Source organism: Camellia sinensis, chromosome 5, assembly GCF_055761805.1.
Source record: "Camellia sinensis isolate YWXY chromosome 5, ASM5576180v1, whole genome shotgun sequence".
NCBI classification, from domain to species: Eukaryota; Viridiplantae; Streptophyta; class Magnoliopsida; order Ericales; family Theaceae; genus Camellia; species Camellia sinensis.
Genome location: NC_138965.1, coordinates 136,609,474 through 136,621,737, shown reverse-complemented (window position 1 = coordinate 136,621,737; position 12,264 = coordinate 136,609,474).

Here is a 12,264-nt window from a genome sequence, read left to right as displayed (position 1 = left end):
ATTAAAAATGTAATGACCAAAATAACACAAGAGCAAAATATAGAGGCCATCGGTGTAATTTGTCTTATATTTTTTAAGATACCAAAAATTAATTTTTCAAAAAAATGATGAAAAATTCAAGGGCCTCCTCATTTCAAATTTTTTTTTGTTTTTTGGGTGCAAAATAGTCAAAAACATTTTTTGGGTACTTATTTTTCCCAAATTTAGGGGTGATTTGGGATGATCTAAATAAATGTACTTTTTGACTTTTTATGAAATATGAGTGGGATATGAGTTAGGTTTGAAGTGATGTATTAGAGAGGTAGTGTGACTTAAATAAGATGATGCGACTTAAATAGGATAATGACTTTTTGACTTTTTAAAATTAATTTATATATTTTTTTGAAAAACATATTACAAAAATGAAATCAATCAGAAACTAATTTTTAATAGTTTTTGGGTACTTATTTCCTGTTTCTAGTTTTGGTTGTCTCGGAATCTGATTGGTGGCAAATGAATTCCTGACTAAATGGAAAGTGTTATTTATACTGAATTTTGATATAAAATAATGCAACGGTATTATTTTTGTAATTATGAATCAAAATTATAATTTTTTTTTAAATAAATAAATATAAATATGACATATCATCCTATATGAACTTCTTGATATATTTGAGTTGAATCAAAATCAAGAATAATTGAGTTTTGGCCACCTTCAAAGTTACAACTTGTTATGAAACTAATTAGCTTGTTTGGTTCCATTTTTTCAAAAATATTTTTTAAAAAATTCTACTTTTCTATTTTTTGTATTTTTTTTTTTGTTTTTACTGATTTTTTTTTAATATTTTAAGCAATTTTTTTACTTTTTAAACACACCTAACATAAATACACCTAAAGAGTAAAAAAATTGTAAATTTTTTTTTTAAAAATTCATTAAATACCAAAAAAAAAAAATACAAGAATTAAGTATATATATTTTTTGTATTTTTATGTATTTATTAATTTTTTAAAATATTTTTTACTTTTTAGATGCATCTAAGTAAGATGCATATAAAAAATTAATTTTTTTTAAGTTTTAAAAATATTCACTAAAAACAAAAAAAACACAAAAATAAAAAAAAATCAGTTTTCAAAAAATTTAATTCAGAAAACTCAAACCAAATACACTGAATGTTTTTTTTTATTGAAAAAATGCTAGAAATAAATAGATTTAATTTTTTACTATTAGATATAAAGGTGTGGGTCTACGTGTAATTATTAATATGAATTCCATTACTTTTATATTTAATAATAATAAAAATTATTACCCACCCAAAAAAAAAAAAAGAAAAATTATTGAGAAATTCACTTTGAGTTTGTTTAGGATAAGAAAGTGATAGAAAGTAAATGAAAGAGAAGAAAATATTTTTTTGGCAAAATTTATTTTACCTGCATGTGATATGACTTGATAGCATTTTACCCCTCTATCTTTTAAAATAATCATATGTCCCCCATGTGGTTTTGGACTACAATGCAACTATTAACACTGTTAATTTTGGATGTGAAATGATTATAATACCCTCAAATCTTATATTTTTTGTTATTTTTTTCTCTCTCATCTCTCACCTCTCATATACATAATTTATAATGCCTAGTATTAATTCAATTAAATTATAATTAATTATAAATTCTTAATTATTTTAATTCTTAAATTTTTTCTAATTGTAATTTAAATTATAGTGTCTTAATTATTTATTCTAATTTGTAACATGTTAGTATAATTTTAATTTAATTACATTTTAGATCAATTCTTAATTATTGTATATTTTATATTTTACATCAATTCTTAATTACATTTTAGTTTAATTTAATTTATTTTAATTAACGTATAATCTAATTTTAGATTTAGAGAAAATTGGGGTAAAATTTTCATTTTGTTGCATTAGTTTCATTCTAATTTTTCAAAAGAACAAAACTCACTCTAAAAAGTTGTGTGTGTAATACATCTTCCATTAGTTTGGATGGAAAAACTTACAGTACCACTTTAGTCTAAAATCATATGAAAATTTTTTGGCTATATTTGAACAAGATGGGGATAAAATACTCCAACCCAAATCAAAAAGGGATAAAATGAATTTAAACCTATATTTTTTTTCTTTTTTAAATTTGTTTAGTATGAAAATAAGGGAAATTATAATAAAATATATTTTATTGTATAACCATATTAACATTCTTTGTCTGCGAGATAACTATAAAAACTACTTAAGAGCATCTCTGATAAAAATGTTAAAGTGGGTCTCAATTTTGTATGTTAAGAGTTTGATAACTTAGTGAGGGTAAGGGTGCTTCATTCGAGATGTTAAAATGTTTATTAGATAAGATTTTTTTTTCAATTATTTTTTATTAATTTTTTATCAACAAAGAAAAAAACTTGGAAAATGAGGGAGAGTACTAATTAGTGCTATCACTAATGATGTGGCAGCGGGCCCCACCAGGAATGATTTGATATTTTGACATTGGTGTTGTATTTTTTTTTTTTTTTATTGAGTGTCATGTCATTAGTGGTATTTTTAGAGCTCCAAAATTAGTGGTCTCTATCATTGTTGAAAAACTTTAATGAAGATGTCCAAAGATACAATACACAGTAAAAACCCACAAGAGATATAGAAAACGTAAACAACATCATAGCAAAACCTTTCTATGACATCCAAATTAGGTAAATCTTGAGATTCACTTGAACATGCAAAAACCTGATTATGTGAAAAATAAAATAACTAAAATTTAAAATAAGAAAACAGTTGCCCCCCCCCCCCCCCCCCTCTAAAGTGGTTTCTCTCTTTGTCAAATGATAACTTAAAAAAAAATGTTAGAACAAATCGTCTTTAACTTTTTAGTTGGTGGTTTTTACATTTTCAAAACTTAGCAATGATTTTATCTATGTAGAATAGAAATTTGGTACTTTAAGTCACGTTACTAAGTCGCTTTCTTAAAGACAATATTTGCACCCATCATAAAAGTGTGCAGGGAGTTACAGCAAATTTACCTCTAGGATACAATGAAGTCTAATCTAAAGATCAAATCTACGAGCGTCTACACTGACGACAGTAGATCAAAAACTCTTAATATAATCAAGAAAACCACGACACTGATAATCAAGTCTGTAGAATTTGATTATCAGTAAAAAAAAAAAGTAAAAACTTGCTTAAGAAATTGTTAATCGAAAACTCTAAATCAAGAGGAAGAGAGAGAGAGAGAGAGAGAGAGAGAGAGAGAGAATTATAGGAATGCTTTCAGGATTTTGAATGAATTAAAATGGCTGCTTTCACAGCCTATTTATAAGCCTTGATGCATCTGATTTAATGGTCATGTCCCTTGATCGCATCCAGTTAGATCTGACTGTTGGATCAGCGATTTATGGTGCAAATCATTCTCACACCAAATAGATGCATTGATTGATCATACCTGATCACGATCGGGTGCCATCTCATCCGTACAATCGCGCGCATCTCCAATCAACGGCTATGAGCAAACCGCTCCATATCGGACACGCAACCATTCAATTGGTTGGTTGACTCACCACCAACAGACGCCACATCACTGCCACGCGAAGCTGATAGTATTCCACGTCATCGCTCCAACTTGTCCAATGCAAATAAGAAGGTGCCCTCATGGTGCCTTGCGCCAATGCGTTTGTGCTAAGTGCAAAATGCTCCACCAAATGCCACACAACCCACGCCACGCGTGCACGTGCGCGCGTGTGCATGTGCGTGTGTAGATGGTGCAAAACACCATCATTGCGGTGTAAGTGCATGCACACTAACTTTCACCGCACAATTTCATATTCAGAGGAATATTTCATGTAGCACTTTATTAAGTGCTCCATATTTTCTTCTATTTCCGATGTGGGACAAAGTCTCCAAACTTATTTCAAGCTTTCCAAGAAAAACAAGAAAGGTTTTAAAAACACCCAAAAACTAAACAATAAATTTGAAAACCCATTTTGAAAATTCCCTAACATTTTTCCACAATTTTCAAAATATCAGATGATGATTTTTGGTTCACTTGGCAGCCTTATGCATAGATGAAGATATCTTACGATTTGAATTATCTACTTAGTGAAGACATCTCAAAGTTAGTCAAGATGGCATAGTAGGCTTGTCTTTCAACTAGTGATCTTATACGACTGTAGACACCCTATTTTTGACCGACCTTAAGACTCAGACGTCATCGATTGAGCGCTCGGTGATAGTGCATGTTGTGCTCATTTAGGGTTTCCAGAGTTTTGGCTAAGAGCCTTGCCTCCGGGCCTCTGAACTCTTTGTGCTTTGGCTCGGTTTGCGGACCGAACCTTGTTTCTCTTCCCTGGAGGGAGGGAGTGGCCTTGGAGACCACCTCTTTGTGGTCGTAGACCACTTTTCGCAGTCGTAGACCACTTTTCTCATTTGGAGACCAGTTTCTGATTTTTGGAGCTTTCGGCCGCGCGCCTTGACTCGAGACCGCTTAACGTTCTCCGTTTGGTGTGATTTTTGAACCACACCTTGTTGCCTTTGCCTAGAGGGACACTGTGGTCTGGGAGACCACTTTTGTGGTCGTAAACCACTTTTGGTGCTCGTAGATTAGTTTTCGAGGCTTTCGGCCGCATGCTTTGCCTCCCGAACTTCCATCTTGCATCCTTTTTGGTTTGTTTTTTGTACAAACCTTGTTTTCCTTGTTTGGAAGGTGGTACAAGGGTGGGAGATCAGTTCTTCCCCTTGGAGATCACTTTTCTTCTCGCCAGCTAGTTTTCTGGTCTTCCCACTGATCTCCTTGGTCTTTGGGCAATCTTTTCTGGTCGGCCACCATACCACTGCATTGTTTTCATGCTGTTGACCTTCTCCCACCATGGCCGACCACTTTTTGTCTTGGGAGACCACTTGTGGTGGTCGGCATGGTCGGCTGCTTTTTTTCACCTTTTTGGAGATATTTTCAATCCAGCTGTCATAGCTGGAAGGCACCAAAACCATCCTCCATACACGTGTATGAAGGGATGGCCTTAGACCCCAAGCTTGTCCAACAAGCTTGAGCTTTGTTCTCTATAAAGGAGAACCTCCTCCCTCATGCTTTAGGTTCAGATTTTGTGCATTAAGCTATAGATATACACATTTGTATCTATCTTGCACCTTTGCTTCATTTTTGTGCCTTAAAGTGTAATTTCTTCATACTTTAACACACAAACACACACTCAAACACCATACTCTTGGAGCTGAGGTCCCTTGAAGTTGTTTTTGAAGTTTTTGGACTGGTTTTGGTTCAAAAAGTGTGCTGGAGTTGCAGCCTTGAAGGTGTTCATCAAGGGTGAGTTTCTAACCCTTAAAAACCCCTTGTTTTGCTTAAGCTTTTAGACCCATTTGCATGTTGATTTAAGCTTAACTCTTAACTGCAAAAAGTTCTATTTTCCAGCCCTTAACATGTTTGTTTAAAATCACTTTTGTGTTGGGGGTGGTCTACCCCCTCTTAGGCTTTGTTAGGCCTTGTTTTGAGCGATCCCTTTTGGCTCTCGTTGTAGCCTTTGCATGACCTTTCTACCACTGAAATCCAGGGAATTTTCAGTGGTGGAAAGGTGGTTTTGGAGTCCTAAATAGGAGAGGGTCATCCCCTCTCCTTGTGTTTTACATACTTGCTTCACATGCCTCATGTTTGAGCATCTTTATTAAGCTTATGTTGGCCATATCTTTGCATGTATTTGGGGTTATTTTGGGATGGCATGCCACTCTTTTTGTTTGCCTTGATCAACTCAGGCATGCTTAATACACTAGTAGTATAAATTTCATAAACTAGTCTTGTATGCGTCATGAAATAGTATGTCTTTCTAGCTTATGTTGACTCCATTTTAGTAGGTTTTTGGTGTTGTTTTAGCATGCCATGACTCTATTTTGGGTGGGTTTGATGGCCCCTTGCATGCTCCATGCACTTGTAGTGCAATTCCATGATGTAGCCTCATATGTACCATGCTTTAGACTACCATTCTAGCATGTTTTTGGCTTAACTCCAAGAAGCTGTTGTCCATGTTTTAGCATGCTCTAGCTCTGATTTATGTTGTTTTGGTCATGCATGCCTTGCTTTGTATAGCTATAGTGCATTTTACCTTGTTAGCTTTGTATATCAAGTCCAATAGCATGCATTGCTTAGCCAATTTGAATGATTTGGAATCATTTGTTATGAGATTTCAATGCATGTTTCATGGTCATACACTCTCATCTTTTACTTATTCAATGCATTGGAGGGTTTGCCTTTTATGCCTTAAACATGAGCCATTGCGTATGCCTTCATGCCTAAAATTGTGAGCTATCATTTCAATGTGTTTTTGGGGTTATTTTGCCATGATATGACTCTGATTTTTGTTGGTTAAGTCATCTCATGCTTAGTCTTGATAGGTGTAGTGTCATCCATCTTATTTGCCTGGCATGATCCATGCTTTATGCCCTTCATGTTAGCTTGTTTTGGCTTCCTTCCATGCATGTTTTAGACTCATTTTTGACATGTTCTAGGACTGTTTTGGGTTGCCTTTGCCATATGTTTCATGTTTTGCATAGTTGTAATACAAATGCATATGCTAGCTTTGAGTTTTGAGTACCATAGCATGTTTCATTTGTGTTGTGTACATGATTTGGCATCCTTTAACATGACATTTCAGAGCATGTAGCATTGCCAGGTTCCCACTTCATTCACTCTTTAAATGCTTTTGAGTGTTATGCATTTGTTGCCTAGCTTATGGACCAATGTGTATGCCATCTTGCCTAGGCCTTTGAGCCTCCATCTTAGCATGTTTTGTTTAGACCTAATTAAGCTCTGTCCATGGTTGGTTCATGCATTTGTGCCATGTATTGCATGCCCCATTTGTAGTCCTCTTTACCAGCTTCATGCTTTAAGGACCTTTGCATGCTTTGCTTGTGTTGTTTGAATGATTTGGCATCATTTTATACCTTATTTCAGAGTTTATAGTGTTGTTACACTTCTATGTTTATCACTCTTTGAGCACTCTTGAGAGTTGTGCTCTTAGGCCTAGTTGATGGGCCATTACATTGAGCATGCTTGCCTTGCCTTTTGTGCCTTAGTTTCATCATTATGGCCACTGATTTGGGCATGGCTGAGGTCTGTCCATCTTAGTTTAAGTCCATTGAGCATGTTTGATTGCATCTTGTTTGCATGCTTACATATACTTTGCATTGTGTATGCTTAGGTTACATCGCATTGTGTATGCCATGTTGTCCATTGCATTGAGTATGCCATGTTCTTAGCATTTAGCATTATGTATGCCATGTTGTCTACATGCTTAGGCCATATTGCATTGAGTATGTCATGTTACATTGCGTTGAGTATGCCATGTTGCCTTGCATTGTGAATGTCATGTTGTTATTTGCATTGTGTATGCTATGTTATTGCTTTGCATTGAGTGTGCATGCCATTGGCATTGAGTATGCTATGTTACATTACATTGCATGTTTGCATGCTTGTCCCTTGCATATTGTTCGCATGCTCATTTCATTGTATTGCATGTTTGCATGCTTAAGTTGCATTGCATGTTTGCATGCTTGAGTCGCATTGTGTATGTCATGCTTATGTTGCATTTTGTTTGGAATAGATGTTAGTCCAAACATGAGAAACGAGGGGCGTTTCATACTTGAAGTGATGAAACGTACCTTAATTCCCGATCGCCGATGCTCTTGATCATACATGATAGAGTTTTAGGCTTTATGTGATTATGTGTGCATTCATTTTACATTGAATTGCGCAACTTCGCCTCTCGGCCATCATGCATTGAAATGTGCAATTAGTGGCCTGAGGGTCGAGAACCGCACTCCCTTGAGATCATGAAATGATAGGGAGGGTGGTTGTGCACACATATCTTACAAATACATTGTCATGCCCTTTCTTGTTCTCTGTTGCAACAAACTGGAGAAGTGCAGCAAAAACTGGCCAGCTAGCCAGAAAAAACTAACTGGCCAACCACTTTATCTGGTCTGTAGCAACAAAAAGTGGTCGGCAAGTGGTCTCCCACATCAACAACTGGTCGGCCATCCTCCCACAAGTCCCCAAGGTGAGTTGGAAGCTTTTTGGAGCTTGGTGCAAGGTTTTGAGAACAGTTGCAAACAGAGGCAAATCGGGGCATCGCGTTGGATTTCCGAACGAGGCGACTGAGCATGCATGCACTCTTCTTCCTCTGAGGACATTGTTTTAATGCTTTACTTAGATAATTTTCTTAGCTAGTTTATGCTTTGGATTCAGTAGTTAAGTAGTTAAAGCGTTTAGCTAGTTAACTTCTTATCCAGACCCTCCGTCGAGAGGGCACATTGTTGTAATAAGTGTGCGTGTGTGTGATGCATGTCTTCCAACCCCTATTTCTTTCTCCCTTTTACTTAACTTCTTATGATGGTTAGTTTTAGGGCATATTTCGATTAGCATACCTTATGCTTGCATGCGTGCATCCATCTATCTGTTTTGCATGCACGGGGCTCGGCGCATCATACTAACTACATTGTATTTCAATTCCTATTTGAATACATATACCAAGTTGCATTTCATATGTCATCTTAGAATAATAGAGCCTATTTTAATTACATTCTCGCATGTGTTGCATTAGCCATCTTAACATGAACTAGGATCATGCATGATTTCTAACTAGTTCTCTGTTTTGGCTTGGAGTACACTGTGAGTGTTTACGCTTTAGCATACTGCATGTGTATTAATGTTGCCATGAAAGCATGCTTGCCATGAGGCTAACTGCTTATTTGACATAACTACCTGACTGCCTGTGGGTGAAGGTTGGATTGCTTGAATTAGAACAATTCATCAAATCCCCGATTTAGCCTACTTGCGAGTAGCAAAACTTCAAATCTTTTTTCACAAACGAACATGCAATATTTTGTTCCAACTTAGACGATCTAGTCTATACTTGTATGTTGTGCGCATAACATAGTAATTCTAGGTTAATAAACGGAATAAGAATACTTGTGTGTTCAAAAAAAAAATATCATGCTTAGTAAAGGCCGATCTTTTGATCGGGTGAGCGGGGGTGCTCATTGCATGGCCTTCCCCTCTCGTACCTAAGTTCCCGAGCTGAGGCAACTTTGGTGATGACGGACACGTGGCCTTAGGCACGAGTCAGGGTTTCCAAAATTTTTTCAAAATAAAATATTTAGGTGGCGACTCTGTATCTGGAAAAGCAGTCCATGTTTGGCACTTCTTTATAAAAATTAGTTTTCCAAAACGATTTGTCGGATTTGGACTCTTTGGTGATTTATCGGTCTCACATTGCACTTTGTGAGATTAGATTCAGAACTGCAACATGAGTCCGAACTTGTAGTAGCCTAAAGAACAAAACGGATTTCGCGTCGTTATAGTGCGGAGCCCGGAGAGTTCTCGAGGCACGTCTACAGTTTCTGGCGACTCTGCTGGGGACTTAGAGAACTTGACTCGAACTCATGATATCTTATTTTGCTGACACTTATGTGTCTCTTTGCATTGCATTTGCATTGGTGTGCCTAGGACATCGTGTTTGCTATATGTTATTCCTGAATGGTTTGCCGGAGGCTTGCTTAGAAAAGTGTTCCATAAGGTTGACCGATTGCGGGCTCTGCCACGATGGGAACACAAACCCCGGTTTTTACCGGGACACCCATTTGGCCGTTCAACCTAGTGCATAATCAGAATCCATAGTGATCATTCCAAGCTAGGACATGTTGCTTACCCGATTATAGGTTGTTTTGAAACCGATGTGTGCGTAGTGAAACCCTAGCTCTTGACAAAATAGGACAGGGAAACCCTACCCCACCATAGGGGTGTTTTGGCTCTCACTTTCTTGATATTAGCTGTCAGAGTGTGTCTCTACAGGGTTGTGTATATCAGTTTGCAAGTCTGGGTATCAGGCCTGAGGGCATCAGTAATTTGGGGGGGAATCAGTTTTTCCTGAGGGAATCAGTTTTACCTAAGGGTATCAATTTACAGGTAGAATTTGGGGCAGAATTTAGTAAAGAATACAGTCATTCAGCTATAATGTATTCTGGTGAAATTGGGCTGAGATGCTGCATGTTTTCTCTTTTGCTAGGTAGTCCTAGAACCATAGCTTCAGAAGGCACCGATATCCCCGAGGTTCATTGGACTTGTGTTGATAGACTTTGTTAGGTCAGGGATTTAGTTCAAGGGCAATCAGTGTTCTTTCGCCAGAGGCAGGGTAAAAAGGCCAGTCAGGCGCAGATCACCAGTACAGCAGCTACCAGATCAGCGGTCATTATCCACCTCACCTGTGCGTAGTTGGGCTGAGATATTTTCTTCCACCTCAGAAAGGGAATACACACCTATTTAGTTAGATCAGCAATTTTTAGTTAATATGGAGGACATGATGCGTCAACTCCAAGAGACCATGCAGGCCATGCAGCGGGATGCTGCACGCCAGACCAAGGTCATGGCCCAACAGGCTGTAGACACCCCATTTTTGACCGTCGTCAAGACTTGGACGTCATCGTTTGAACATTCGATGATCATTCATGCTCGTGTTCGTTTTGAGCTCCTGAAGGTCTCGGCTGCGCGCCTTGCCTTAGGATCTCTCAACTTGTCTGTTTTGTGCTTGGTTGTGGACCAAGGACTTGTGGTTTTGCTTCTGAGGGAAGAGGGTGGCTTCTTATCCATCCCCTCAACCCATCAGCCAAGGCATGATGTCATCGGCCTTGTTTTCTTGCCATCGGCCAAAAGTGGTGGCCGATCGGCACTTTTTTTGGTCGATCGGCACTTTGTTTGGTCGATCAGCCATATTTTTTAGCCGAGACCTTTCCATCTGCTTTTTGAAGATATTTTCTGCCAACTGTGACAGCTGGTATGCACAATTCCCATCCTCCATACACGTGTATGGAGGGATTTGTTTCAAGACTCAAGATTGTTGAACAAGGTTGAGAATTAAAATTCTATAAGAAAGGAGCCTCCCCTGCCTTTCCAGAGGTTCAGAAAATTGATATAGAAGATATATATATATATATATCTCTCTATATATATATATATATATATCCCCCTCTCTCTGTATTTGTGTGTGTGTTTGTGCCATAAAGTGTATTTTCTTCATACTTTTACACTAGAGCACCTAGTCGAACACCATCCTTTGGTTGCTAAGGCCCTTAGGAGTAGTTCTGGTGTTCTTGGGTTGGTTTGAACTCAGAAATGTTGCTGGAGTGGTGTTCTTGAAGGTGTTCTTCAAGGGTGAGTAAACTACCTTTGGATCCCCCATTCTTGCTTAAGCTTTTAGACCTATTTGCATATTATTTTAAGCTTGACTATAAACTGCAAAAAATTCTATTTTTGTGTGCTTGAGATGATTGTGTAAGGTCACTTTTTGGTTGGGGGTTGTCTACCCCCTCTTAGGCCTTGTTTGGCCTTGTTTTGAGCCATTCCTTTTGGCCCTTGTTCTTGCCTTTTCATGACCTTTCTACCACGGAAATCTAGAATATTTTTAGTGGTGGAAAGGTGGTTTTAGATTCTTGAATAGGAGAGGGACACCCCTCTCTCCTTGTCTCTCATTTGCTTGTATATATGGCTCATAATGGTAGCATGTTTGCTTAGCTTGTTTTGGCTTCATTTTAGTAAGTATTTGGTGTTATTTGGCCATGTTATGCCTTTGTTTTAAGTTGGTTTAATAGCATCTTGCATGTATCATGCACTTGCCTTGCAATCCTCTTATTTTCCATAACATGCATCATGCATTTGGACCATCATGCTTGCATATTTTGGCTCAAATCAAATGAACTTTTAGTCATGATTTACCATGCTCTAGGTCTGATTCATGTTGTTTTGGCCATGCATGCATTGCTTCGTATAGCCTTGGTTCAATCTCGCTTGTTAGCTTTGAGTGTCCAAGCCATTGGCATGCATTACTTGGACCATTTCCATGATTTGGCATCATTTGAAATGTTATTTCAGTCCATATAGGGGGGTCATACACTTGCACTTGTCACTCCTTTAATGCTTTAAAGAATTAATGTTTTATGCCTCATGAATGGATCATTGTGCATGCCTCTATGTTCAGGTCTTTGGGATGCCATCTAAGTGGGTTTTTGGGCTTATTTTGACATGCCATAACTCTGATTTTTATTGGTTAAGACATGCCATGTTTGGTTGTAATAGGTGTAGTGTAACACCTCTTTGTTAGCCTTGCATGCTTCATGCTTTCGGTCTTTTGTTCTAGATTGTGTGGGCTAGGTTTGAGCATGATTTTGGTCTTGTATTGACCTGCCTTGGGACTGTTTTGGTGGCCCTTGGCCCTTTAGGGCTTGCTTTGTATGG